General features: G+C 52.6%; 7 non-coding genes across 7 annotated transcripts; 3 read left to right on the forward strand and 4 right to left on the reverse strand.

Moving 5' to 3' along the window:
• Positions 1-336: 336 nt before the first annotated feature.
• LOC120376187 lies at positions 337-500 on the forward strand. Its single transcript, XR_005587095.1, has one exon. It is a non-coding gene; the product is annotated as a U1 spliceosomal RNA (small nuclear RNA).
• Positions 501-2,422: 1,922 nt separating this feature from the next.
• LOC120376048 lies at positions 2,423-2,538 on the reverse strand. Its single transcript, XR_005586972.1, has one exon. It is a non-coding gene; the product is annotated as a U5 spliceosomal RNA (small nuclear RNA).
• A 3,700-nt stretch (positions 2,539-6,238) lies between these two features.
• On the forward strand, positions 6,239-6,402 carry LOC120376156. The gene has a single exon (XR_005587064.1). It is a non-coding gene; the product is annotated as a U1 spliceosomal RNA (small nuclear RNA).
• A 1,913-nt stretch (positions 6,403-8,315) lies between these two features.
• On the reverse strand, positions 8,316-8,431 carry LOC120375973. Its single transcript, XR_005586901.1, has one exon. It is a non-coding gene; the product is annotated as a U5 spliceosomal RNA (small nuclear RNA).
• A 6,023-nt stretch (positions 8,432-14,454) lies between these two features.
• TRNAC-GCA lies at positions 14,455-14,526 on the forward strand. The gene has a single exon. It is a non-coding gene; the product is annotated as a tRNA-Cys (tRNA).
• Positions 14,527-19,143: 4,617 nt separating this feature from the next.
• On the reverse strand, positions 19,144-19,225 carry TRNAS-GCU. Its single transcript has one exon. It is a non-coding gene; the product is annotated as a tRNA-Ser (tRNA).
• A 6,372-nt stretch (positions 19,226-25,597) lies between these two features.
• On the reverse strand, positions 25,598-25,671 carry TRNAI-AAU. Its single transcript has one exon. It is a non-coding gene; the product is annotated as a tRNA-Ile (tRNA).
• Between the last annotated feature and the right edge of the window lie 1,976 nt (positions 25,672-27,647).

Genomic DNA, 27,647 nt, shown 5'->3' on the forward strand with positions numbered 1-27,647 from the left:
ACCCCATCTGAGCTCAAAGAGCTGAGCACGCAAGAGCGGCGGCCTGGGCGGGCAGGGGGAGGGGCCCGAGCGGAGGGGCGGAGCCGCGTGAGCAGGTATGCAGATCTGTGTGCGAGCAGAGAATCGTGGGAGCGGACGCAGGCTGCCAGGCAGGGCCCGACTTTGGCACCGGGAGCTCGGGGTGGGGAAGGGACGGTCTCCGGGGGCCGCGTCGGGGCAGCTGTTGGCAGTGGGGGCCGGTGTGGGCGAGGCCGTCGGTGGGGGCGCGGCGGTCCGCCCCGTGTGTTATAAGTGTGGGGCGAGCGAGGGCGGGCGGCGGCCGGGCAGCAGGAACTCATACTTACCTGGCAGGGGAGATGCCATGATCACGAAGGTGGTTTTCCCAGGATGAGGCTCATCCATTGCACTGCGGGTGTGCTGACCCCTGCGATTTCCCCAAATGCGGGAAACTCGACTGCATAATTTGTGGTAGTGGGGGACTGCGTTCGTGCTCTCCCCTGCTGATTGGTTTGAACAACAGACAACTGACAGTGGGCTGTTTAGGCTTAGTGCACTACAAAGCAGATTCTTAGGAAAGCAGTTGTTATTCTGGGCCTTTGGGAGTGCTCTTTTCCACAGGCCCTGTACTTCTAGGTATCTTTGTCACACGTTCCTCCTTGTAAGCAAAGCTCAGCTCTGAAACTTTCCTTGGGTCTCTCTGTGTTCTTGGCTTTCCCTGGTCTTTTGCAGCTGATCTGCTCTCTAGTCTGCTTTTGGGGGGCTTGGACCGGTGCCTTCCTTGGCTCTATGGGGACCTGCCTGCTCTGCTTCTTTCCCTGCTTGTAGCTTCTTGCCCGGCCCTTCTTCTCGGGCTCTTCCTCCTTTGACGGGAGGACGGCCTGTCCAAAACGCCTGTCCCACCTGGTCTCCTCGTCCAACAGGCAGCTTCGCCCCCTGCCCTGGGGCCGCTTTGGCTTTCGCTGTCTGTTCCTGTCTCTTGGTGGCCACCCTGTCTGTGCTACGGAGACTAGGCTGTCACAACCCCATGCTGGAGGAGGGCTTTCCGTCGCTTGAGGCCCACCCACCGCCTGCCCGAATGCCCTTTAGCTATGCTGCGGGTTAGGCGGCGTGGCCGTGTCGCCCAGGAGCGGGTTTTCCCTTTGCACACCTCTGACGGACGGAGCTGTTTTGACTTAACTGTTCAGCACGCACCGACCCTCGGGCCTGGGCTGCACGGGAACGTAAATCGTCGGCGCGGCTACATCAGTCCGCGCCTTGGTCGGAAGAATTCTTCCGTCCACCTAGCTCCGCCTTTCGGGAGGTGGATGGCCGGCACCAACGAGGAAAACCCTCTCCAGGACCCTTCTCCGGGAACAGTGCCCTTCCGTTTGGGAGATTATGCTGCTTTAAAAAAGAGAAATTGTTTAACTGCCTTTCTCTGAGGCAAGGTTGACTTTGTATTGCTTCCCTCGTGGCTCCTTATAGCAGTTGTGTTCTGAAATCTTTAGGGTTTGACTTCATTTATGATGAAATCTTGCTGTAACTTTATTCTAATTTTCAATGAGTAACTAGACCGGAGCTGTTTGGCGTGTTAGTGGAGGATTGTTTAAAAACCTGGGATTCCACTTTCGGCTGCCTTTCCATTACATTTCCTCTGAAAGCCCACCGAAAGCCTCCACTTCCCACATAACTCTCTCAAACCTGCAGTCATCAGGCATACAGAAGATGCTTACAGTTTCACTCCATACGAGTCCAGTTCCTTGCTGTTTCCTGTCTAACCACTGCACACATATGGTATCCCCTCCTACCCGGAGCTGCTTCCTGGCTTTTCCGCTCAGGACAGGAAAACGAGAATGGAGAGGTAAGCTGTGCAGGGAACTCTTCCTCAGCTCGCACTCCACCCCCAAGGGCCTTTCGAGGTCTTCTTCAGACTTCAGGTTTCATTTGATTTCCAAGGTTTATGGGCTCATTAATTAGCCATCTCTCCTAATGCAGGGATCCTACGGGTCAGACCAAAGATCGATGGCCCAAAAGAGCTAAGAAACAGAAATAAAGGTGAGAGCTAGGCGTTACATTCAGATGAGAATCCAGAATCTGACTGTGCCCTGGCATGTTCAACGCTGCCGAAAAGAAGGAGCTCGTCAGGTCCCTCTGCTAGCACCCAAATCTGGTGGCTAGTCGGTCTGCTGGGAAATAAGGAAAAGGAAAAGAATTAAAGGAGTCAGGCAATAACAAGGAAATGAAAAGGTTTGTTGAACGGGTTCTGTCTGATTGACTGTCTTCCCAGCTACCCGTCCAAGTTAAAGACCTAGCCCAATATCCTGTCTGCTGACAGCAGCCAATGCCAGGTGCCCCCTACTATACTTTTTTCATACTATAGAAAAGCTTCAGCCAGTGACACCAGCTCAGGGAGCACTCTTCTGTTTTTCTCACAGCAGACAACAGCCTTGCCAAAGCAAAGCCTTAAAAAATTGGGTACAAACTCATCAACATTCCTCTCCACGGAAATCTTTAGTAAAAGGCGAAAGATTTATACGAACTGAAGAGAAAGCAGAGGCGCTGCCGGGGCAACCGCCTACGCTCCCAAAAGTCAGGGTGACTACTCTCCCAGCCCGCTACACCGCTAGCTTTCAGAGGAAATGGAATTGAACCGATTGGCAGCCCGAGTTGGATCATCGAAACCGGGGACACAGGGAGCAAAACCAGCCCCTCGACCAGGGACTCGCTTCGCTGCACGCAATGCACTGTGGCTATGCAAATAAGATGCTCCGGCCGTCTCCGGCGCTCAAAGGAGTCTTTTCTCCGGGCTGCCTCTGCTCCTTCCCCGGCTGGGCGGAGATTGGGCTGGGGCAGCTGCTCTCCTGAGACAGTCCCGCTGATGCCCAGGCGCATGGAGGACGGAGCCCGGACGAGAAGCCAGAGGGCACTTGGCCCACAGCTAAAACCCGGAGCAAACGCACACACTTTGCAAAGTAACAGGAGCCGGGATCTCGCACATGAGATTCTATCTGCCGGCGGGTGCGACCCGCGTTGTACCTGCCGCTTGGTCTGCCTCTGCTGCAAAATAGCTCGCCTCGCTCAGATCCTTGGGGTTCGCTGAGCTGCAGCTCACCTTGATACACGGGAACAGCTTCAAATCATGGAATATCAGGGTTGGAAGGGACCTCAGGAGGTCATCTAGTCCAACCCAATCCCCAACTAAATCATCCCAGCCAGGGCTTTGTCAAGGCTGACCTTAAAAACCTCTCAGGAAGGAGATTCCACCACCTCCCTAGGGAACCCATTCCAGTGCTTCACCACCCTCCTAGTGAAAAAGGGTTTTCCTAAGATCCAACCTAAACCTTCCCCACCGCAACTTGGGACCATTGCTCCTCGTTCTGTCATCTGGTGCCACTGAGAACAGTCTAGATCCATCCTCTTTGGAACCCCCTTTCAGGTAGTTGAAAGCAGCGGTCAACTCCCCCCTCATTCTTCTCTTCTGCAGACTAAACAATCCCAGTTCCCTCAGCCTCTCCTCATAAATCATGTCTTCCAGCCCCCTAATCACTTTTGTTGCCCTATGCTGGACTCTTTTCAGTTTTTCCACATCCTTCTTGCAGTGTGGGGCCCATAACCGGACACGGTAATCCAGATGAGGCCTCACCAACGTCGAAGAGACGGGAACGACCACATCCCTCGATCTGCTGGCAATGCCCCTATGTATACAGTCCAAAATGCCGTTAGCCTTCTTGGCAACAAGGGCACGCTGTCGACTCATATCCAGCTTCTCTTCCACTGTAACCTCGAGGTCCTGTTCTGCAGAACTGCTGCCTAGCCATTCGGTCCCTAGTCTGGAGCAGTGCACGGGATTCTTCCGTCCTAAGGGCAGGCCTGGGCACTTGTCCTTGTTGAACCTCATCAGGTTTCTTTCAGCCCAATCCTCCAATTTGTCTAGGTCCCTCTGTAGCCTATCCGTACCCTCCAGCGTATCGACCGCTCCTCCCAGTTTAGCGTCATCTGCAAACTTGCTGAGAGTGCAGTCCACGCCATCCTCCAGATCCTTAACGAAGATTTTGTACACAACCGGCCCCAGGACCGAGCCTTGCGGCACGCCGCTTGAGACCGGCTGCCAATTAGACGTGGAGCCATTGATCACTACCCGTTGAGCCCGAGGACCTAGCCAGCTTATAGTCCACCTTATAGTCCATTCATCCAGCCCAAACTTCTTGAACTTGCCGACAAGAATACTGTGGAGACCGTATCAAAAACTTTGCTAAAGTCAAGGAAGAACACATCCATTGCTTTTCCCTCATCCACAGACCCAGTTCTCTCCTCACAGAAGGCAATTAGGTTAGTCAGGCGTGACTTGCCCTTGCTGAATCCATGCTGACCGCTCCTGATCACTTGCCTCTCCTCTAAGTGCTTCAGAATTGATTCCTTGAGGACCTGCTCCATGATTTTTCCAGGGACTGAGGTGAGGCTGACTGGCCTGTAGTTCCCGGATCCTCCTTCTTTCTTCCCTCTTTTAAAGATGGGCACTACATTAGCCTTTTCCCAGTCATTTGGGACCTCCCCCAATGGCCATGAATTTTCAAAGATAATGACCAGTGGCTCTGCAATCACACCCGCCAACTCCTTTAGCACCCTCGGATGCAGCGCATCCGGCCCCATGGATTTGTGCTCATCCAGCTTTTCTAAATAGTCCCGAAGCACTTCTTTCTCCACAGAGGGCTGGTCACCTCCTCTCCATGCTGTGCTGCCCAGAGCAGCAGTCTGGGAGCTGATTTTGTTCGTGAAGACAAAATCACGAAGGGGAGGGTGGGAAGCATTGAGTACATTACCTTTTTCCACATCCTCTGTCACAAGGTCGCCTCCCTCATTCTGTAAGGGGCCCACACTTTCCTTGACTTTCTTCTTGTTGCTAACATCCCTGAAGAAACCCTTCTTGTTGTTACTCTTAACATCTCTTGCTAGCTGCAACTCCAAGCCTGAGTTGCCCTTCCTGATTTCACTCCTGCGTGCCTGAGCAATATTTTTATACTCCTCCCTGGTCATTTGTCCAATCTTCCACTTCTTCAACGGCGCTGCCTGCCAGTGCACTCAGCCTCACTTGGCAGGTAACAAAAGGGATCGAGTGGCCGTCCAGTTTCTGGAGAGTGGCTGACAACACCCGACCTTCTGCCCTGAGGAGAAACTGACGTGAGACAAGGCAGGGGAGGTCATTCTTGTATTGGACCAACTTCCGGTGGGGAGAGAGCGAGAGAGAAGCGAAATGCAAGCTGCACTCTTTCCCCAGCAGCAGGTGGGCCACGTCGTCTCTCTGATGGCCTGGCTTCCCGGGACGGGACCCGCTACAACCTAGATAATTTTTTACCTCAAGGTTCCCAAGACACAGACAAGGTTTTCATCTCGAGGCCAAAAGACCAAAAACATCAAGACACTTGATCACGGCCAAGCACTTGGATAGGCCAAGATTTAAAAGTTTATTAGAAAATATTTGAAAATGAACCATACAGAGAGTTGAAATGTCAGATATTGGTCATCGGGGGTGACATACAGAGTATAGGGCAATTTTAGTTTTAAATGTTTATTAGAAAATGTTTAAGAATAGATAATACAGAGAGTTTGTAACATCAGTTACTGGTCATCAGGGGTGACATACAGAGTATAGGGGGATGCTAGTACTTTGGTATTGGACAGCACATAACTTATACAGTGTGCAATGTCCCCAATGTGGGGTATACTGTGGGTGAGTTCACACTTGATCTTAGCCAGAAGGCCGAGAAGCGATCAGTCAGCGATTACAGTCAGCAAGCAGTGAGGGTACATCACGCATACAACAGTTAAAGACAGTCGTAGGTATAAATAAGCAAGCCAGGTAATGGGGCTAGAATGACCCTCACATGGCAAAGTTAAGGTCTGTCGCACTCGATCTGAGCACTACACCCCATCTGAGCTCAAAGAGCTGAGCACGCAAGAGCGGCGGCCCGGGCGGGCAGGGGGAGGGGCCCGAGCGGAGGGGCGGAGCCGCGTGAGCAGGTATGCAGATCTGTGTGCGAGCAGAGCATCGTGGGAGCGGACGCAGGCTGCCAGGCAGGGCCCGACTTTGGCACCGGGAGCTCGGCGTGGGGAAGGGACGGTCTCCGGGGGCCAGGTCGGGGCAGCTGTCGGCAGTGGGGGCCGGTGTGGGCGAGGCCGGCGGTGGGGGCGCGGCGGTCCGCCCCGTGTGTTATAAGTGCGGGGCGAGCGAGGGCGGGCGGCGGCCGGGCAGCAGGAACTCATACTTACCTGGCAGGGGAGATACCATGATCACGAAGGTGGTTTTCCCAGGGTGAGGCTCATCCATTGCACTGCGGGTGTGCTGACACCTGCGATTTCCCCAAATGCGGGAAACTCGACTGCATAATTTGTGGTAGTGGGGGACTGCGTTCGCGCTCTCCCCTGGTGATTGGTTTGAACAACAGACAACCGATAGTGGGCTGTTTAGGCTTAGTGCACTGCAAAGCAGATTCTCAGGAAAACAGCTGTTATTCTGGGTCTTTGGGAGTGCTCTTTTCCACAGGCCCTGTACTTCTAGTTATCTTTGTCACACGTTCCTCCTTGTAAACAAAGCTCAGCTCTGAAACTTTCCTTGGGTCTCTCTGTGTTCTTGGCTTTCCCTAGTCTTTTGCAGCTGATCTGCTCTCTAGTCTGCTTTTGGGGGGCTTGGACCGGTGCCTTCCTTGGCTCTAAGGGGAGCTGCCTGCCTGCTCTGCTTCTTTCCCTGCTTGTAGCTTCTTGCCTGGCCCTTCTTCTCGGGCTCTTCCTCTTTTGACGGGAGGACGGCCTGTCCAAAACGCCTGTCCCACCCGGTCTCCTCGTCCAACAGGCAGCCTCGCCCCCTGCCCTGGGGCCGCTTTGGCTTTCGCTGTCTGTTCCTGTCTCTTGGTGGCCACCCTGTCTGTGCTACGGAGACTAGGCTGTCACAACCCCATGCTGGAGGAGGGCTTTCCGTCGCTTGAGGCCCACCCACCGCCTCCCCGAATGCCCTTTAGCTACGCTGTGGGTTAGGGCGGCGTGGCCGTGTCGCCCAGCGGGTTTTCCCTTTTGCACACCTCTGACGGACGGAGCTGTTTTGACTTAACTGTTCAGCACGCACCGACCCTCGGGCCTGGGCTGCACGGGGAACGTAAATCGGCACGGCTACATCAGTCCGCGCCTTGGTCGGAAGAATTCTTCCGTCGACCTAGCTCCGCCTTTCGGGAGGTGGATGGCCGGCACCAACGAGAAAACCCTCTCCAGGACCCTTCTCCGGGAACAGTGCCCTTCCGTTTGGGAGATTATGCTGCTTTAAAAAGAGAAATTGTTTAACTGCCTTTCTCTGAGACAAGGTTGACTTTGTATTGCTTCCTCGTGGCTCCTTATAGCAGTTGTGTTCTGAAATCTTTAGGGTTTGACTTCATTTATGATGAAATCTTGCTGTAACTTTATTCTAATTTTCAATGAGTAACTAGACCTGAGCTGTTTGGTGTGTTAGTGGAGGATTGTTTAAAAACCTGGGATTCCACTTTCGGCTGCCTTTCCATTACATTTCCTCTGAAAGCCCACCGAAAGCCTCCACTTCCCACATAACTCTCTCAAACCTGCAGTCATCAGGCATACAGAAGATGCTTACAGTTTCACTCCATACGAGTCCAGTTCCTTGCTGTTTCCTGTCTAACCACTGCACACATATGGTATCCCCTCCTACCTGGAGCTGCTTCCTGGCTTTTGCGCTCAGGACAGGAAAACGAGAATGGAGGTAAGCTGTGCAGGAACTCTTCCTCAGCTCACTCCACCCCCAAGGGCCTTTCGAGGTCTTCTACGGACTTCAGGTTTCATTTGATTTCCAAGGTTTATGGGCTCATTAATTAGCCATCTCTCCTAATGCAGGGATCCTAGGTCAGACCAAAGATGGATGGCCCAAAAGTGCTAAGAAACAGAAATAAAGGTGAGAGCTAGGCGTTACATTCAGATGAGCATCCAGAAGCTGACTGTGCCCTGGCATGTTCAACGCTGCCCAAAAGAAGGAGCTCGTCAGGTCCCTCTGCTAGCACCCAAATCTGGTGGCTAGTCGGTCTGCTGGGAAATAAGGAAAAGAAAAAGAATTAAAGGAGTCAGGCAATAACAAGGAAATGAAAAGGTTTGTCAAACGGGTTCTGTCTGATTGACCGTCTTCCCAGCTACCCGTCCAAGTTAAAGACCTAGCCCAGTATCCTGTCTGCTGACAGCAGCCAATGCCAGGTGCCCCCTACTATACTTTTTTCATACTATAGAAAAGCTTCAGCCAGTGACACCAGCTCAGGGAGCACTCTTCTGTTTTTCTTACAGCAGGCAACAGCCTTGCCAAAGCAAAGCCTTAAAAAATTGGGTACAAACTCATCAACATTCCTCTCCACGGAAATCTTTAGTAAAAGGCGAAAGATTTATACGAACTGAAGAGAAAGCAGAGTATGTAGAACACGTGGCAGAGGCGCTGCCGGGGCAACCGCCTACGCTCCCAAAAGTCAGGGTGACTACTCTCCCAGCCCGCTACACCGCTAGCTTTCAGAGGAAATGGAATTGAACCGATTGGCAGCCCGAGTTGGATCATCGAAACCAGGGACACAGGGAGCAAAACCAGCCCCTCGACCAGGGACTCGCTTCGCTGCACGCAATGCACTGTGGCTATGCAAATAAGATGCTCCGGCCGTCTCCGGCGCTCAAAGGAGTCTTTTCTCCGGGCTGCCTCTGCTCCTTCCCCGGCTGGGCGGAGATTGGGCTGGGGCAGCTGCTCTCCTGAGACAGTCCCGCTGATGCCCAGGCGCATGGAGGACGGAGCCCGGACGAGAAGCCAGAGGGCACTTGGCCCACAGCTAAAACCCGGAGCAAACGCACACACTTTGCAAAGTAACAGGAGCCGGGATCTCGCACATGAGATTCTATCTGCCGGCCGGGGTGCGACCCCGCGTTGTACCTGCCGCTTGGTCTGCCTCTGCTGCAAAATAGCTCGCCTCGCTCAGATCCTTGGGGTTCGCTGAGCTGCAGCTCACCTTGATACACGGGAACAGCTTCAAATCATGGAATATCAGGGTTGGAAGGGACCTCAGGAGGTCGTCTAGTCCAACCCAATCCCCAACTAAATCATCCCAGCCAGGGCTTTGTCAAGGCTGACCTTAAAAACCTCTCAGGAAGGAGATTCCACCACCTCCCTAGGGAACCCATTCCAGTGCTTCACCACCCTCCTAGTGAAAAAGGGTTTTCCTAAGATCCAACCTAAACCTTCCCCACCGCAACTTGGGACCATTGCTCCTCGTTCTGTCATCTGGTGCCACTGAGAACAGTCTAGATCCATCCTCTTTGGAACCCCCTTTCAGGTAGTTGAAAGCAGCGATCAACTCCCCCCTCATTCTTCTCTTCTGCAGACTAAACAATCCCAGTTCCCTCAGCCTCTCCTCATAAATCATGTCTTCCAGCCCCCTAATCACTTTTGTTGCCCTATGCTGGACTCTTTTCAGTTTTTCCACATCCTTCTTGCAGTGTGGGGCCCAAAACCGGACACGGTAATCCAGATGATGGCAGCAGGGCAGACTGGAGCTCCACGGAGACGGTGGGACCAGGTCTCATCAATGGGGAGGTGGCCACCCCAGCATGCACAAGGCTGAGCCAGTAAGTGTGGCATGTGCTCCACGGTGCCCTTACTCCCTGCATGTGGTGGTGGAGGGCAGTTACTGAGTTCAGTTGGTTTGGGAAATTTAGGGCTTGGCTACACTTGCAGAGGTAGAGCGCTGGGAGTTAAACCACAGCAGGGAAACCGCTGCCGTGTGTTCACACTGACAGCTGCAAGCGCACTGGAGTGGCCACTTTAGCAGCTCTGCCAATACCACAGAGAGCAGTGCACTGTGGTAGCTATCCCAGTGTGCAAGTGGCTGCAATGTGCTTTTCAAATGGGGGGCCGGGGTGGAGTGTGACAGGAAGTGTGTTGTGTGTACGTGGGGGGAGCAACGGTGTGTTTGGGGGCTGAGAGTGTGTCAGCATGCTGTCTTGTGTGTTCGGACAGCAGCAGACCCCCCCCCACACACACACACACTCACAACAGCAGCATTCCACACTAATGGTTGCTTTGTCCCAGAGCAGATAAGCAGCCGGCTGTCAGAAACGGAGCTTTGAAAGGGGATATCCGCATGCCTGCAGCCGATTTCAAAACAATGACCAGAGTGGGCACTTGACTTCAGGGGATTATGGGACATTTCCTCATGCCAAACACAGTGCAGTGATGCAACACGTCGTCCACACTAATACCAGGGCTTTTCAGCAGGGCTCAGTGAGCTTTATACTTCTCATGGAGGTGGATTACCAGGAGCGCTCCAGCTGCAGAGCCCAGGTGCTCCATGTGCCTTGCCAGTGTGGACACCACAGGAGTTAGGGCACTCGGGGCTGCTTTAATGGGCTGTATCTTGCAAGTGTAGCCAAGCCCTTAGACTATGTCATTTGTGTGACTTACTTGTGCTATTGTAATAAATACAATAGACGTGCAATGGTCAGAAATTGAACCAGCAGAGAAGTATATTGAAGGGAAACCGTAAAGAAATTAAGCGTTTAAATGATCTTCCACATGTCCCGCATCCCACTAAAATGAATCCAACCCACAGGGCACGTGGGCAGAAGTATCAGTGTCAGGATGCTACATTGTTAGCACAGTAAATGAAGCTGCAAAATAAATGATGTTTAAATGACCTCACTCTATTTTTTACAATCCGGTATTAAGAGGTAATAGATACAGATGTGCACCAGGCAGGGTCGCTTGGAGGACGAAGCCTTTATGCTTCCATCCCCCACCACTGTCAAGTTTTAGCAAATTAGGACAAGTCAGCAAATAAGAACAACCTCAGGTCTCAGTAACTGCTAGAGGTAGCAAAATCCTACAGGGAGCATTTTCTGGCACTGCAGCTGCCCAGCTCTGCTCCCCGGCTCTTCTCGGGCTCCTGCTCTCCCCTTAGCCCTGCCCCACTCTGACCCAGGCAGTTCCAGCTCCCACGGAGGATGGGACCCCCTGGCCTGGTGACTCCCTCATTACACGGCCTGGCCTGTCAGTGCGGCTAACTTGAAGCTTTGGCCTCTCCCCATTGCCCCTGGGGACTGTCAGTCTCAGGGGCCTGATTTCCCATTGGCCCTTCCCCCTTCTATTGGTGCTGGGAACTAGCCAACCAAAACCCCCACTAAGTTTTAGTAAGGGGTCAACAGTCCCTTACTCAAGCCGGCCCTGTGAGGGTCACCGATGCACAGAGACAGCAGCATGAGCTGGTCCGATGGTGTAATGTTCCATGGGCATCCTACTAGATTGCCAGCTGCTTTTCAACTGCAGTGTGGAGACTGTGTGTGGGGAGAGATAGTGAGTGTGTTGGGGAAGAGTGAGTGTGTTGAGGTAGGCAGGAGAGGATCATTATTATCCCTACTTGAAAGAGGGAGACAAATAAGGCTGAGAAAGGAGAATTGACTTGTCTTAGGTCACACAGCCAGTCAGTGGCAGAGTTGGGAACAGGACCCAAGAGCCCTGATTTTCAAACTAACCATCAGACCTTGAATTTCAGACATTGAATGACCTGAATAAAGTGCTCTCAGATGAGCTCCAGACCAACAACAGTGCACAGTAATTATTCAGCAAGTATTTGAGGAGAACTGCAATGTTAGAGAGAATCATGAACTGCTCAGAGACAATTAATGCAGAGAAGCAGCAAAATTCATCAAACATAGAACTGGTTCTGACTTATTTACTTGGTCTTCAAAGAGAACAACAAGGACCTGAGTCTCCCCCCTGTCAGTAACCCCCTGCTCAGCCAATCAGGGTAGAGACTGAGGACGGGAGGCTGAGGGCTCTCACCAGAGAGCCCAAAGGATGGCCCAGGTCACCGGTGGGGATCACTGCCCGAGCACTATTTCAGCCCCACATATTTGGGTGGACCTCCCACAGTGGGAGCTGCCGAGCATTCCCCCCGCAACACACACACACACACACACACACACACACACACACACACACACACACACACACACACACACACCTCGTTCCTGGTGTTGGGAGGGGAACAGGTGGAAAGGAGCAAGAGACAAAGAGAAAGGAGGGAGGGATGGATGGAGGAAAAGGTGAAACAAAAAGGACAAACCCTAATGTCCCCAGTGATTTTAAGGGACAAAATCCCAGGTATGGAATAAAATTCTGCCTCCTTAAGCTCGTGTTTTCCATGCCTAGAATTCAACTGTCACCAGATGGATCAGACTGAACAGGTTTCAAACCTCGAGGAGGCTCTTACCTTCTAAACAGGGACGGCTGTTTTCTAGTAAAATCAGGAAAAGGGAAGGAGAAAACTCGGAAGAGGTTCCTCCTGGCGCTCACATACGTGAACCCGAATACTCTCTCAGTCCTCAAAGAGAGACCTGGAGAAGGAGACTTGCTGAAGCAAAGCCACAGGGGTCTCTGAGGTTTCCCTGGCCCCTCCCCCCTCTCCTGCCTGGCTGATGTCAGCATCTCTCTGTGAGGTCACCACCTCCCCACCACCTTTGACCAATAGTCTGAGGTCCTGCAAAAGGCCTTTGTGATGTCACTGCCACACCCCTCCCTTGCTGTGCTAATGTCCTGCCCCTGGCCAGGCACTTTGGAGGTTTGAGCTACTCCCTGTGGATCACCCCACTCAAGGAGCGTTCGTTCTAGGAAGCAAGCCGGTAGTTTTGGATCATCTGCAAATTTTGTCAGGTCACTGTTTATTAGATCATTTATGAATATGTTGACTAGTCCTGGTCCCAGTACAGACACCACTAGTTACCTGTTTCCATCCTGAAAACTGACCATTTATTCCTACCCTTTGTTTCCTATCTTTTAACCAGTTATTGATCCACGTGAGGACCTTCCAGAGGTGAAAGTAAGCCGGTATGTTCCGGTATGGGGTACCGGCAAGAGCCGGTATGGTGTGCCAGCCCGGCCCGGCTTCCCCAGGCTGGTGATTTCAAGGGTCCAGGGCTCCCTGCTGCGGCCGAAGCCCTGGGCCCTTTAAATCACCTCCCGAGCCCCCTTGCCGAAGCCCCGGGGAGCAAATCACTGCCGTGGATGCTGCTCTGTCCCGCTCTGCCAACACAGAGCCGGGGTGGCAGAAGCTTCCTTACAGTGGGGGGGGGGCACCATTGTCCAAACTGTGGCACCCCCATGACACCCTTTCCCCAAGGACCCCCACTCACAGCACCTCTCCCCCTGAGGCCACACCCACAGAACGCCTCTTCCCCAAGACTGCACCCTCCTCCCCTCCATCATTTCTCCTAACAGCCAGTAAAGCGTGGTGGGGCCATGGTGCTCTAAACCCCCTGTTCCAGCACCCCTGACACAGAGCTAAGCAGGCAGCAGTGTGTGTGTGTGTGTGTGTGTGTGTGTGACAGAGAGTGCTGAGCTGAGCTGAGGCAGTGAGAGAAGGGGGCTGATGTCGGGGCCGTCCCCTGTCTCAGGACTGGTTGCTTCCAGCAGCTGTCTGAACTTAGAGACAGTGTGCGACACACACACTCTTCCGCAATGCACACACTGTCTCTCCCCCCCACACACATGCTCTCTACCCCACCACGCACATTGCAGTTGAAAAGCAGCTGGCAATCTAGTAGGATGCCCATGGACCAATGGGCATCCTACTAGAAGAAACCTAATAGAAACCTGATAGGATAGAAACCTGCATCATGCGATGCAGCCCGTGAGGCATTGCAAACCTTTCCCAAAGCACCCTGCAGCCAGCTACCCACAATGCACTGCTCTCTGTGGCAATCCAAGAGATGCTAGCATGGATGTGCTCTGGTGACACAGGGACATAGGGTGGACATGCAACAGCTGTTCAATTAAAACACTTTAACTAAAGCCACATTATTCTTTCATGTAGACATAGTTTAAGAGTGAGACAAGACCCAGCTCCACTGAAACTAAAGAACCACAACTTCCTCTGTAGTTGGCAGGATTTGTTGCCCTCCCCTAGACTCTCTACAATTTGTTTCTGTAGTGGGGGGGGGGGGCGTGAAAACTGGACGCAATGCTCCAGATGTGGCCTCACCAGTGCTGAATAGAGGGGAATAATCACTTCCCTCGATCTGCTGGCAACGCTCCTACTAATCCAGCCCAATATAACCAGTTACCCATATTGAATGCAGGCACAGCAATATCTGATACATTGGTTGCTGTCCATTCAGGGGGTTATTTCCCACCTATTCATAAATAATGAAGCTGCTCTAAGTGGAGGGGAGAGAGCTGTCCCGTCCGTGCAGTTAACCCATCTCCCCAAGAGGTGGTAGCTATGTCACTGGGAGAAGCTATGTTGGTGGGTGTGCAAACTGTGGTGTCTACATGTATATATAAAGTTTAATCAAACCCCATTTTTAAAACCCCTGTGGTCTGAGAATAGAAAAGGAGCTCTCTGAGGCAGAGCCCGTCCTTCAAAATCATTAAGATTATGGACTTGGCTGTGTAAATGTCATGGGGGTATAGCTCAGTGGAAGTGTGTTTGACTGCAGATCAAGTGGTCCTTGGTTCAAATCCAAGTGCCCCCTCACAAAGTCATTCTTTCAGTAAAAATATTTCTATTTTCAGGAGCTCCACTAAATAGGGATCCCTGAAATTAATGGACACACTCAATGTTTGCCTGTGCAAATGCATAAAAACCCAGCAAACATGTCCCCCAGCTGAAATCAGTTCCAATCCTCTAAGTGTCTAGGTTTGTTTTCATCAATGAAACAAAGGCACGTGAAGACACATTTGCAGGTCCTTGGCCTCCATGGGCTACAATGTGCAGAAGAACAAGAACCACATCCACTTGGGAGGCATGGACTAGTCTGTATTACATTTGGTAAGTAAGTTGCCATTGGGACTGAAAACTCTCCTGGGGGTGGACAGGAATCTCTTAGAAAAATAAAATAACCAAGATTTACCAAACTCCCTGTTACACATTCAAACCTCTCTTTGTGCACATGGCATCAATTGGGGCTCTAATAAATGTCAACCTTCCTTTAACACAGATCGTTGTTCCTTGTAACTTTCAGACGCATTCAAATGGCAGCTGTTTACAGGTCATGTGCTGCTAGTTCATGAGCAGCAGCAGAGTCTCTGTACGTTTACCAACCGTAGAGCTCATTATGTCTGCCTCTAAGTAAGTGCAGAGTTATTTCAATGGCTCCTACACTGACATCTGCTGCCCCTTCTGGCTGGTTAATTGCACTATTTGGAACCTGCTCCTAAAATTACACCCTTCCTGGGAGTGAGTCAAAACTGCCCAAGGAAACCCCATTGGGTTTCAAGTGCAGTACAAGCAGGGAGGTGAGGGGCCAGCAGAGGGGTCTCAGAGGTTCTCCTAGGGAGCAGGGTTGGGGGGCTAGTAGTCATGCCTGTGGGGTTCTATTCCTGGCTGTGGGAGGAAAGGGGTGTCTAGTAGATTAGAGGTGGGGGCCTAGAAATCAAACAAAAAAAACATCTCCCTTTTCAGCTTCAATGCTCATTGAACAAGAACATGGCTTCTCATCACTTTGGTTTCAGAGGAGCAGCCGTGTTAGTCTGTATCCTCAAAAAGAACAGGAGTACATGTGACACCTTAGAGAATAACAAATTTCTTAGGTTCTGTTGCCATCATGTGGCCATTTCATTTCACTTCTTATTGTTAAAAGGTTTGGGTACTTTGCACAGAAACATCATTTCCTTGGGAGAGATGGAGAAGTGGAAGCTGCATTGATTTAATCCTCTGAAAATTAGATAAGGATTAAAATATTCCCGACAGCTCAGTCCCAACCGTTCTCCCTCACTGCTGCCAGTGAAGCTCAGTTCTGTCCCATGGCCCCAAGAACTGCTGGGTGCAAGTCCTGGGTCTGATGTGAAGTAAGAAAAAACAGATAATGGAGGTACCCTGTCCCCTAGAACTGGAAGGGACCATTGAGTCCAGCCCCCTGCCTTCACTAGCAGGACCAAGTACTGATTTTGCCCCAGATTCTTAAGGGGCCTCTCAATAATTGAACTCACAATCCTGTATGTAGTAAGTTAATGCACAAACCACTGAGCTATCCCTCCCCTAAACAGCATAGGAGTGACTCTGCCTGCCTAGACTTTTCTATAGATAAATTGAGACACACCATGCTTGAGGAAGGAGATATAGATGTGTCGTTTGATTGTTTTTCTCATGTTAAATGTACTTGATCATTTCCATGGCAAAAATACTTGTACGAGACCATGAAAAAAGGAAGAAACTGTGAAAATACCCATGGGAGAAAGGGGGTTTCTGAGAGCTGGGGTAGATATGGAGATTTTTATGAAAGGGGGAGAGGCCAAAGTAGGGCCTTTAGCTGGAGCAAAGGGGGAGGGTTTTTTGGACAGTTTCATTTTAGCCAGCCTCACATCCTGTAGTCCCTACTTCCCCATCCCACCAACATGTGACCTAGCACCTCCCCACTGGTAAAGCCACCTCTGACAGCCCCACTGGACTGGCCTCCAGAGCCCCCAGCACGCCCTCTCCTAGCTGGATCCCCTGGCAGCCAGAGCTCTCCCCAGAACGGCCATGGTTGCTCCCCTGGAATGGTAAAAATGCACTGAGGGGACTGGACCACTGACCTATCAGCTCTTAACACTCAAACTTTCAGTAACTCTGTTATCAGTGCCTGTGAGCATAATTTAAACAGCTGTACTGGGCTGGACCAGAGGCCCATCTAGCTCTGTGTATGGTCCTCTGAAAGTAGCCAATACCAAGTACACCCAAGAGTTCATCAACAAGGTACCACTGGGAGTTGAACCCAGGATCTCTTATTTACAGAACAAGCTCTTAGCTAGCTAAGCTATGGTGCCTGCCTGTGGTGAAAATACATTGTCTGCTCACACCTGACTTCCTGCCATCCCCACTGGGGCCTGAAAAGCTTTGCTTGTGTTTGGATTCTGCAAAGCAGAGGAGCAGGTGAGGTTTTCCTTGGAAGCTGTGTGTGTGTGTGTGTGTGTGTGTGTGTGTGTGTGTGTGTGTGTGTGTGTGTGTGTGTGTGTGTGTGTGTGTGTGTGTGTGTGTGTGTGTGTGTGTGTGTGTGTGTGTGTGTGTGTGTGTGTGTGAGAGAATGAATCTTTGGCCAGATCTGCACTACAAAGTTATTTCAGCATCATTATATTGCTCAGCTCTGTGAAAAACACACAACGCTCCCTCGATCAGCAGCTTTTGGCTGGTGCACACACTGCAATGCCATGTCTGGTGACAAAACTGCCCTTTTTTGGTGACAAAATAAAACCACCTTGACGAGAGGCCTAGAGCTTTGTGCAGCAAACTTAAAGTGACAAATTGTCAGTGTAAATGCTGCTGGTCATTATATCACCATAACTGGCCTCCACCAGTATCCCACAATGAACTCGCCTGCTCTGCATTCCTGCTACAGAGGCTGGGTCTCTCCCCTTTCATAGCTCCAGAAAGTTCTGACAGCTGAGCCACTATCTACACCAGGATGAGGTTGATAGAACTGCATTGTCAGCCTAAGTAATGCAATTACACCCACCTAATTTTGTAGTGTAGACCTGTCCAAAGAATCACACACACACCGTGGGAGCAAAACTTCACCTGCTCCTCTGCTTTACAGAATCCAAACACGAGCAACACTTGTCAGGGCCCAGTGGGGATTGGCAGAGAGTCAGGTGTGGGCAAAGACAATCCTTTTAGTAATAGCAGGTGTCATGGCTTAGCTGGTTAAAATACCTCTTTTGTAAACAAGAGATCCTGGGTTCAACTCCCAGGGGTGCCTTAAGGAGTGGCTTTTGGGGCACCTGGTATTGGCTATTGTCAGAAGAGAAGATTCAGAGCTAGACGGACCTATAGTTTAAATTACACTCACAGGCACTGATAATAGAATTACTGAAAGTTTGCGTGTTTAGAGCTGATAGGTCAGTGGTCCAGTCCCTGCAAGGTGGTTTTACCAGTTCAACTTGCTAAACTCCCTCCCAACCTCTATAAAATTACAATGCAGACATATGGGCTTGAGCCCAACCTCTGAGGCCCCATGAGGGGGGAGGGTTTCTGAACCCAGGCTTCAGCGTGAACACAAATATCTGCACCACAGTTTTTAGCCCCTCAGCTTTAACTCCAGGAGCCCAAGTAAGATGACCCCGCCCAGCCCTGCTGCCATCTTTATCCCAGGAGAGATGGACTCTAAGGGGACGTCTCCATTGCAATGTAAGCCCAGGTGTAGCACGCTGTGCTCAGAGCAGCACCTGGAAGCCCCATATTCACCACTCTCATATAATGATGACATGATTTGTACAAAGTCTGCCTGGTGAAGTATCATTTCAAAAGTCTTGATCTGTTGAACATTAATATCGGGTTGGATTGTGTGTGCTCACATTAGTTGGGAAGTTATGAAGTTTTGCTCTGTGTGTGTTACTGAGATACATTATGAGGTTGGGAAATGCCCCCCACCAGCCTTTCAGGTGCGACAATGGAGGAGCCAGACTCGCTGCTGGCCCATTGAAGGGATCCACACTCCCAAGGACTATCCCAGGAACCGTGTACAATGCAGGCTTCTCCGAGATAGCACAGAGACAATGGACACTGCTTGACTCACATGGTAGCAAAGGAGCTTCCTAGCAAGTTGGAAGAATCTATGAAAGATGGGAAGAGACATCATGACTTTGCCTCTCTCCCCCACAACTCAGCAGCTGGAAACACACCTGGAGGACAAAGACTGAACTGATTCAGAAATCAGAAGAGAATAATAACAATAATACTTTCAAACCGAAGTCCCCAACCAGACCAGTATTGGTTTTTCAGCAGAAAATTTTCAGTTTGGGGAATTTTGTTTTCTCAGTCAGACCTTGCCAAGGGAAGCAGGGAGAAAACGTTTGAGTTGCCTCCTTCAGAACAGCTTGGCCTGGACACTAGCTCTGGTTCACTGCTCTGGCCTTGCATGGGCTGAGGGTATTTTAATAATTTGGGCAGGTCCCAGGGTGTTTGGGGGAGATGATGAGGATGTTCCCTTTGGAGAAAAAAACTAAGAAATACAGCACTAGAGAATTTTTTTTTAAAGAAATCTGGGATTTAGACATTTTATTTAAAGCAAGGGAGTTCTGAGTTTCTGTTTGCAAGAAGCAACATTGTTTGATCTGTCACTGTACCAAAAGGCAACATGGTTGACTACAAAGGAGGGGTGATGACTAAATGCATCTGATGAGGATGGGATTCAAACCCATGTGTGCAGAGCACAATGGACTAGCAGTCCATCACCTTAACCACTCGGCCACCTCATCTGAGCTGTCAAGTAATAGACAGGAGGAGAAATCTAAGGCCAGCAGAGCTAGGGACACTAAGGAGTTTTTAAATACTAAGCGGAAGCAGGGGCTGAATGAGCTCCCCCCTCACATCTAGTGAGGAGCTGGGGGAAAGACTTCAGGAACAGACCGTATTTGCACAGACACACCTACTCTGCCTAGCTATGCAGCATGATGGGGCCGCTTTCCCAAAATGACCATTTTGGCTGGTGGCGGGTTACAAATCACTTCAGGATTGAGTGGAATGAAATGTTATTATCCTTCCTGCATGAGTGAAGGGCAGCAGAACATACCTAGTCCGTCCTGATGGAGGGGTGGGTGGGTGAGGAATAGCTTTTATTGGCCTGCATAGAAGTGATTGAGAACATCACCCTAAACCAGGGGTCCACAAACATTTCACACTGTGCCCTCTTATCCACAGCTGTGGCCCCTCGGAAGCTGCAGTCAAGAACCGAGGCTGGGAGTGGGGCTGTTGCTTGCTGGGGAGAGGGGTGCAGACAGGGGTAAGGGGGTTGAGGCCAAGCTGGGAGCCAGAGGCCCAGGCTGAGGCTGAGGGTGGGGCTGAGGAAGAGCTGGGGCAGGGTGGGGCTGAGTGCTGCTCCCTCCATGGGGGCTGGCTCAGGCCCTGAGGTGCCCCCATGAATGTTCCTCTGTGTCCCCCTAGGAGTCATGCCCCACATTTTGGGAACCACTGAACCCTACTGGCTAAGCAGGGGCTAGTGATGCCAAAGCCCAGGGAAAGGGAGAACAAGTGCGGGGCCCCCAGCACTGGAGCCATGTGAAGGGGCTGCAGGAGAGGGGCAATGGCTGGTGGCACAGGGAGTTAAGGGCAAAGGGGGCACAGGAGTTAGTGGTGAAGGAGGTGGAAGGGTTGGGAGTGCAGGAGCTAGCGGTAAAGGGGGAGTGGGGATCGTCCAGGGGCAATGGGGAAGTGCCAAAGTACAAGCTTTGCCCAGGGCACCGTTTTCCCTAATGCTGGTCTGAGCGAACAATTGGAAATGACCCTTCAGTGAGACCAGAACCACAGTGTAGAAAAGCCCCTTTGTTAAGTGGTGGTGGCTGAGGGCTTAGGGAGATGGGTTAGAAAGCAACAGGCACTTGTCTGTGGAGGTTTGATTCTTGCCTGCTAGGCAAGGCTGGTGTGTGGTGTCTCCATGGCTGTACTTTCAGTGTCTGATCTGCCACAGGGAGCCAAGTCTAGACATATTCAGAGGCTCTATGCCAGGGATTCTCAAACTTCCTTTCACTACAGCCCCCTTCTGCCAAAAAAAAAAAAACTTACTACATGGCCCTGGAAAGAGGGACCAAGCCCCTCCACACTGGGCAGAAGCAGGGGAGACAAAGTCTGAGCCCTGCGCCAGTTAGGGGAGGGCAAAACCAGAGCTTCAGAGATTCAGCCCTGGGTGGTGGGGCTCAGACTCTTGGCTTCAGCCCCAGGCCCCAACAACTCTAATGCCAGCCCTGGCGACCCCATTAAAACAGGGTCACATCCCACTTTGGGGTCCTGATTCACGTTTTGAGAACCACTGCTCTATGCTGAGGGGAGAGAGTTTTCCTGTGGGTGCAGTTAATCCACTTCCCAAGAGGTGGCAGCTCTGTCAGTGGGAGAAGCTATATCGGTGGGTGTGCAAGCTGTGGTGTTTACCACATTTAAGAAGTTTAATCAAACCCCATTTTTAAAACCACCTGTGGTCTGGGAATGGCAAAGGAGCTCGATGAATCAGGGTTTGTCCTTCAAAGTCCTGGAGATCACGATTCCATACTCTTGTTGTCCCTGGAGTATAGCTCAGTGGTAGAGTGTTTGACTGCAGCTCAGGTGATCCTCAGTTTAAACCCCTGTTCTCTTATAACCCTCTTTCTTCTTTTGAAAAAACGGAAAACATTTTCATTTCCATTCTCCATTATGTTCAGGGGCTCCTCTATACAGGAGTGCTTGATATCAACGCAAACACTCAACATTTCGCTGTCCAAATGCATAAAAACCTAGCAAAGCTGTCCATCAGCTGAAATCAGTTTCAATCCTCTAAGTGTCTAGTTTATGTTTTCATCAGTTAAACAAAGGTATCATATGAATGTCCTTTTGCAGATCCCTCTTCTCCAGGAACTGTGCTGTGCAGAAGAACAAGAACCACATACAGCTGCAGTTCAGGAGTCTGATGACCAAAGAGCCACAAAGTGTTCTGAGGGCTGGAGAAAAATGCCTTCTACTGAGCTATTGAACGAGCTCAACCTGTTTAGCTTATCAAAAGAAGATTGAAAGGTGACTTCATTGAAGTGTTGAAGGGCCTTAATGGAGACAAAAGATTGGGTATTAAAGGGCTTTTTAATCGAGGAGAGAAAGGCATAACAAGACCCAGTGGCTGGAAGGTGAAAAGAGACAAATTCATATTAGAAATGACACAAATATTCAACAGTGAGGATGATTCACCACAGGAACAAGCTACCAAGGAAAGTGATGGATTTGCCATCTCCTGATGTCATTTAATGGAGACTAGATGCCTTTCTGGAATGTGTTTGCTCCAAAAGTAGCTCTTGTGTCATACAGGAGGCCTGTGATATGCAGGGGGTCAGATTAGATGCTCTAATGGTCTCTTCTGGCCATAAAGTCAACTAATTTCTGAAAAAACAGAGCGTAGCATTGGGAGCAGCGTCTGATGTTTTCCTGTCTAGCCGGCTTGCTGCCTAGAACGAACGCTCCTTGTGTGGGGTGATCCACAGGGAGTAGCTTAAACCTCCAAAGTGCCTGGGCAGGGGCAGGACATTGGCACAGCAAGGGAGGGGTGTGGCAGTGACATCACAAAGGCTTTTGCAGGACCTCAGACTGTTGGTCAAAGGTGGTGGGGAGGTGGTGACCTCACAGAGAGATGCTGACATCAGCCAGGCAGGACGGGGGTGAGGGGCCAGGGAAACCTCAGAGACCCCTGTGGCTTTGCTTCAGCAAGTCTCCTTCTCCAGGTCTCTCTTTGAGGACTGAGAGTATTCGGGTTCACGTACGTGAGTGCCAGGAGGAACCTCTTTCGAGTTTTCTCCTTCCCTTTTCCTGATTTTACTAGAAAACAGCCGTCCCTGTTTAGAAGGTAAGAGCCTCCTCGAGGTTTGAAACCTGTTCAGTCTGATCCATCTGGTGACAGTTGAATTCTAGGCATGGAAAACACAAGGTTAAGGAGGCAGAATTTTATTGCGCACCTGGGATTTTGTCCCTTAGTATCACTGGGGTCATTAGGGTTTGTCCTTTTTGTTTCACCTTTTCCTCCATCCCTCCCTCCTTTCTCTTCGTCTCTTGCTTCTTTTGTCCTTTCACCTGCTCCCCTCCCAACACCAGGAGTGTGTGTGTGTGTGTGTGTGTTGCGGGGTAGCAGTGTGGTTTTTCCCCGTGTAGCCAGCACCAGACCTGGCACCACCCCCAGCTCTGCCCCCTTCCTGCCACTGCGACCCCATCTCACCTCCTGACCCTGGCTGGGTGCCCCCGGCCCCTTGTAGCAGGGGGCTGTGCAGGAGGGTGCAGGGGGTTTCACCTCTGCCAGAGACCCCCAAGAGACTCGCTAGCTTCCTCCGCATGAGGGGAGGGGCTCCTACTTTCTGACTTGGGTGGGGGAGATTCCGTGATGTCAGAGCCCGTTGGGGGAGGGGTTCGAATCATAGTCTGGAGTGGCAGGGCAACCCCCTCCCCCAGTCAGATTCCACTAGGGGGCTGGGCTGGGATCTGTAGGGAGGGAGACACAGTAAAAAACAGCCACCACTATGGAACCCAGGAGTCCTGGATCCCAGTCCCCTTGCTCTCACCTCTAGATCCCCCTCCACTCCCAGAGCCAGGGATAGAACCCAGAGGTCCTGGCGCCCAGCCTCGTCCCTACTCTGACCACTAGACCCCACTCCCCTTTTAGGCTCGCTGCCTCTTCTATCCAGCCAGCCCACCTGTCCATCCCTTTGCTGCAGGTTTCTGGGGTGTCACCCCTGCTCTGCACTCCCCCAGTGCAGCCCAAGGCCTTTCCTCCCCCCAGCCGCACATCCTCTCCCCCCTCATGCTGGATCGTCTGCTTGGCCCCCTGCCCCCTCTTGGGATGCGCTGTGCGGCGTGGCTGGGGATTGTGCAATGGCCCAGCACCAGGCAACGCAGAACGTAAACCACAGGCCCTGCCCCACTCCACCGGAGCTGCCTTCCAGGTGCATCGGAGCCCAGTGCCCTGCACCTGTGCCCTCCTGCCCCACAAGGGGTGAGCTGCAGTCCCCACCATGCTCTGCAGAGGGGAGAAGGGTCAAGCCAACCAGCCCATTTAGGATGGGGGAATCAACACCCTTTTTTCTGCACAGCCACTGACCATCAGCGGGATTCCTCCTCCTCCTCCCTTCTGTGCCTCATGTGACTAAATCTCTGTACCTAGACAGCCGGTCCATCTGCTGCACCCCAGTGCCCCATGCCTGAGCCTCCCTGCCAAAGCCCTGCACCTGGCTCCAGAGAATTAAGTCTCACGTGTCGCTGGGAACTCGACTTCTTGTGCCCAGACAGTCACAGCCCCACTCAGTAGATGACCTGAGAAACACAGTGTCTGTCTTCTCTAAAGAAGTACTTGGAGAGGTTTTTTTTTTAATTATGTGACCACGTGGCCTAATGGATAAGGCATCTGACTTCGGATCAGGCAATTGAGGGGTCGAGTCCCTTCGTTGTTGTGCTTGTGCAGTTTTACCTTTGTGCTGAAAGTCCTGCTCCCTTCAGGGCTGGAACCTCTTCTTGGCCGCTCAGGCCAATGCTCTGGCTTCAGCTAGAGCCCCAGGAAGGAGTTGGGGGTTGGGTGTCACAAAGGCTGGGGCATGAGCCCCAGGTGCTTCCAGTCTCGCCTTTGCCATTCCTGACTTGCCAAAGAAAATGGGCGGCTGCCCGGGCTAGAGTGTGGAGCAGTTTCCCTCTTCCAAGTGTGCGCCTGTCCCTGTGCTGGAGGGGGGTTGCTACATAGCACCTTGGGAGCCTGGGTGTTTCTCTGCTTCTCGCCAGCTGGGGAAAAGCCTCTTGGGGTAAAATCTCCTGCCCCACTGCCAAAGTGAGCACCTTGAGTGGGAATGGTAAGAGGTGCCACCAGGGGGGCTGGCCCTGCTTTCCTACCATCTTGTGATGCTGGCCACAGAGCATCAGCAGCCGCCCTGCATGCTGGCCTGTGGGTGGCCTTCAGTGGGGGTTTGGCATGGCAGGGAGCAGCCTGGCTGGGTGTTTTTGTGCCTGTCTGAAGGCCACACATAGGCATGGTCCTGCCGTCCTCTGGCCCTGCCCTCAGTTGTTCTGTGGCTTTAGCTTTCCACAGCATCTCAATTTGGGCAGCTTTCCATTCCCCTTTTTTGTGTAATGTCCCTTCCACGGGTTTCACTTGCGGAGCTGTACGACTCTGGCAGGGTGGCCATTTAGAAATCTTTTCCTTGCTTTTCTTTTTCGCCTGGCCCCAGCGTTAGGACCGTTTGGGTGTTTCAGTGTGTGTGTTTTCCCATTTGGAGGCATTTGGAAGTTTGGAAGGGGAGCCGAAAGAGGTGTCTTTTTCACAAGCAAGTTGGCTTTCTGCACAGGTAGGGCCCTTGGCCGTAAAGCTAAGCTCCGTCAGTGCGTCTGCATGGGGTTCCTCCAGTGCCTCAAGAGCCCGTGCTAAACTCTCGGTGTGGGGCGTTTGGCTTGCGCCAGTCAGAGTGCCGTGCCTGCGTCTTCCCAGGGCCGGCACCCGTGAGGGGCGCATAACTTGGGAGGAAAGGGGTAGAAGAGAAAGCAAGTGAAGCTGACTTCGAGTGGTGGTGCCCCTGGGAGGAGTGGTCCTCCTGCTCCTTCCTGTCGGAGGGGTGGGCTCGAGTGTGGGCTTGGGGGGTCTGGCTGTGGGCGGTGGGAGGATGGTGTCCAGGGAAGTCCCAAAGGTCACCCTGCGCCGGCGGAGTGTGAAGCCTCTCCCCTAGGTTGGGGTGCCGAGTATTAAGCCTTCCTCTGTGGTTTGGGCTGGGGAGCGTGATCCGGCGTCGGGTACATTTGGGTGGAGCTGGCGGCCGGCAAGAATTCGGGCCATCAGGTCAACCCTCTGTGGACAATGGGGGTGAGCTGGCAGGCCTGCGATTTTGGCTTCGTGGGCGGGCAGCTCAAGCCTGGCCTCCTATGAGCCTGGAAGGCAGCCGGCCGGGCTCACCCGTCTCCTCCCTGGGCCCAAGTTCCTTTCAGGCAGCAGGTGGAGCGAGGAGCCCAGAGAGGGGAGACCAAGGAGGTGTCCGGAGCCTCGTCCTGCCCGGCGCCCAGCAGGGCTCTTACCCGCTCCCGGCCCACCTGGTTTTGGCCTCTGCCACCCCTAGCAGTCAGCCAAAAGAGCAGAAGTCACCCTCTCCCTCCCGCAGTGGCCAGCATGGGGCTTGAACCCATGACCTTGGCGTTATTAACACCACACTCTAACCAGCTGAGCTAGCCAGCCTACGGGAAGCGCTCCCTTGTCTGACCCTTTTGGAAGGAGTCACCGGCTGGCGCGGGGAACGATGTGGCCTCCGTTTTCGAATGGATGGATCAAGACACCACCTGCCAAGGTAGGGGAATTAGCTCAAGTGGTAGAGCGCTCGCTTTGCATGCGAGAGGCAGCAAGATCAATGCCTGCATTCTCCAGCAGCAAGGCAGCCGCAGGATCTTCTCTTGCCCTTCTTTTAGAAGCCATGGACAGTCAGCCGGCTCAGCTCCTCCAGTGGCCTCCATCCCTCTCCCCGCTTGGCCTCCCAAAAAGCCAGCCCTTGCGGAGCACAAAGCTCTTCCTCCCCGGCCCTTCTCCCCCTTGCGCTGACTGGGAGGCTGGCGACAGCTGGGGGAAGTTAGCTCAAATGGAAGAGCATGGGAGAAGTAGTCAGACCCATACACACATTCTCCAGCCTGCTCTGCTCTGATTTGCTCTGCTGGGCTAGGCTCTAGTGGGGGACCTGCACCTTTCTTTCTGAGCTCTCACTGGAGCACAATCCCTTTCCTCCTCCCTCCCTGCTAGTCTACGCCAAGCTCATTGGCCGGGAGGGAGAGCCACTCAAATACAGAATTACTCACATCCCAGGGGTCCATGAAGGGAATGAGGAGATGGGCGGGGTGGCACGCGATACCAGCTCAGCTGAGACCGTGAGACCTCGCAGCCTCCTGATCTCAGGCAGCATGGCAGCCGTGGAGCAGAGCAGAGCAGAGCACGCAGACAGCTTGGAGACAGCCAAAGCGGGGAAGGGCTGCGTTGGTCTGGAAGAGGGAGTCGGTGGCTGTCTATCCTGGCGGAGGCAGGGTCGTTTTGCTGTATGCTGGGCCAGGGGCCAGGGAGCCTGCTAGAGTTGCTGAGCTGGGCCTGCTCCTGGCTTTGCTTGGGTTAGAGGAAAGTGGTGAAGATAAGAACGGCCCTCCTGGGTGAGACCGATGGTCCATCTAGGCCACTATCCCGTCTTCTGACAGTAACCGATGCCAGGCGCTTCAGAGGCAATGGCCAGAGCAGGCAATCGTCAAGTGATCTATCCCTGCGTTGTCTTCTGAAGTTTGGTGCTTGTTTCAGGGGCTAACTCTCAGCCCAGACACACTCCAGGGAGGGAGCGTTGGTGTTTGTGCCGAGGAACGTGGCTGGGACTCGGATCCCCTTCCCCAGCTCTGGGTAGCGCCCCGCCCCCATTTCAGGCTGTGTTCTGCTTAAGGCCACAGAGCCCTTGCCTTTTTTTGCCCGGTGCCTGAGAGTCAGGCCAGCTGCGGGGAATTAGCTCAAGCGGCAGAGCGCTCGCTTTGCATGCGAGAGGTAGTGGGGGACGCTGCCCGCATTCTCTCGACTAAGGGCTCCTGATGAGCGTGGTGGACGGGAGAGCCGGCCATCTGACTTTTGGCCTTGCTGCCCGTAGCGGTCAGGCCGAAAAATCAAAAGCCATCCTCCCCAGGCCCACAGCCACCCAGGGGCTCCTCTGCACCAGGGCCGGCTTTAGGAAGCGCGGGGCTTGTACTCACCGGGTGGTGCTCTGAGTCTTCGGCGGCAGGTCCTTCACTCACTCCAGGTCTTTGGCGGCACTGAAGGACCCGCCGCCGAAGTGCCGCCGAAGACCCAGAGCGCTGCCAGGTGAGTAAAATTTAAAAAGGCGCCTCTAGCCAGGGAAGGGATTCTCATTGGACGTGGGGCCCTCTTAGGTGCGGGGCCCGATTCGGAGGAATTGGTGGAATAAGCCTAAAGCCGGCCCTGCTCTGCACCATCTTGCCTGAGCGAGTGGAAGTGGAGCCTGGAACTGAGCTGAGGCGCTGAGGGTTATTTGCTCTGCGCGCTTCACACGGAGGTAAAAACACGAGGCACAGATCTTTGAGCACAACCTTTGTCCTGAGGAATGGAGGGGGCTGCACAAAGAGAGACCGGCTCTCCCTGGCGGGGCTGCAGCGGCTCTTCAGAGGGTCAGTCCCACTGGC

The sequence above is a fragment of the Mauremys reevesii genome, linkage group 12, assembly GCF_016161935.1.
Source record: "Mauremys reevesii isolate NIE-2019 linkage group 12, ASM1616193v1, whole genome shotgun sequence".
NCBI classification, from domain to species: Eukaryota; Metazoa; Chordata; order Testudines; family Geoemydidae; genus Mauremys; species Mauremys reevesii.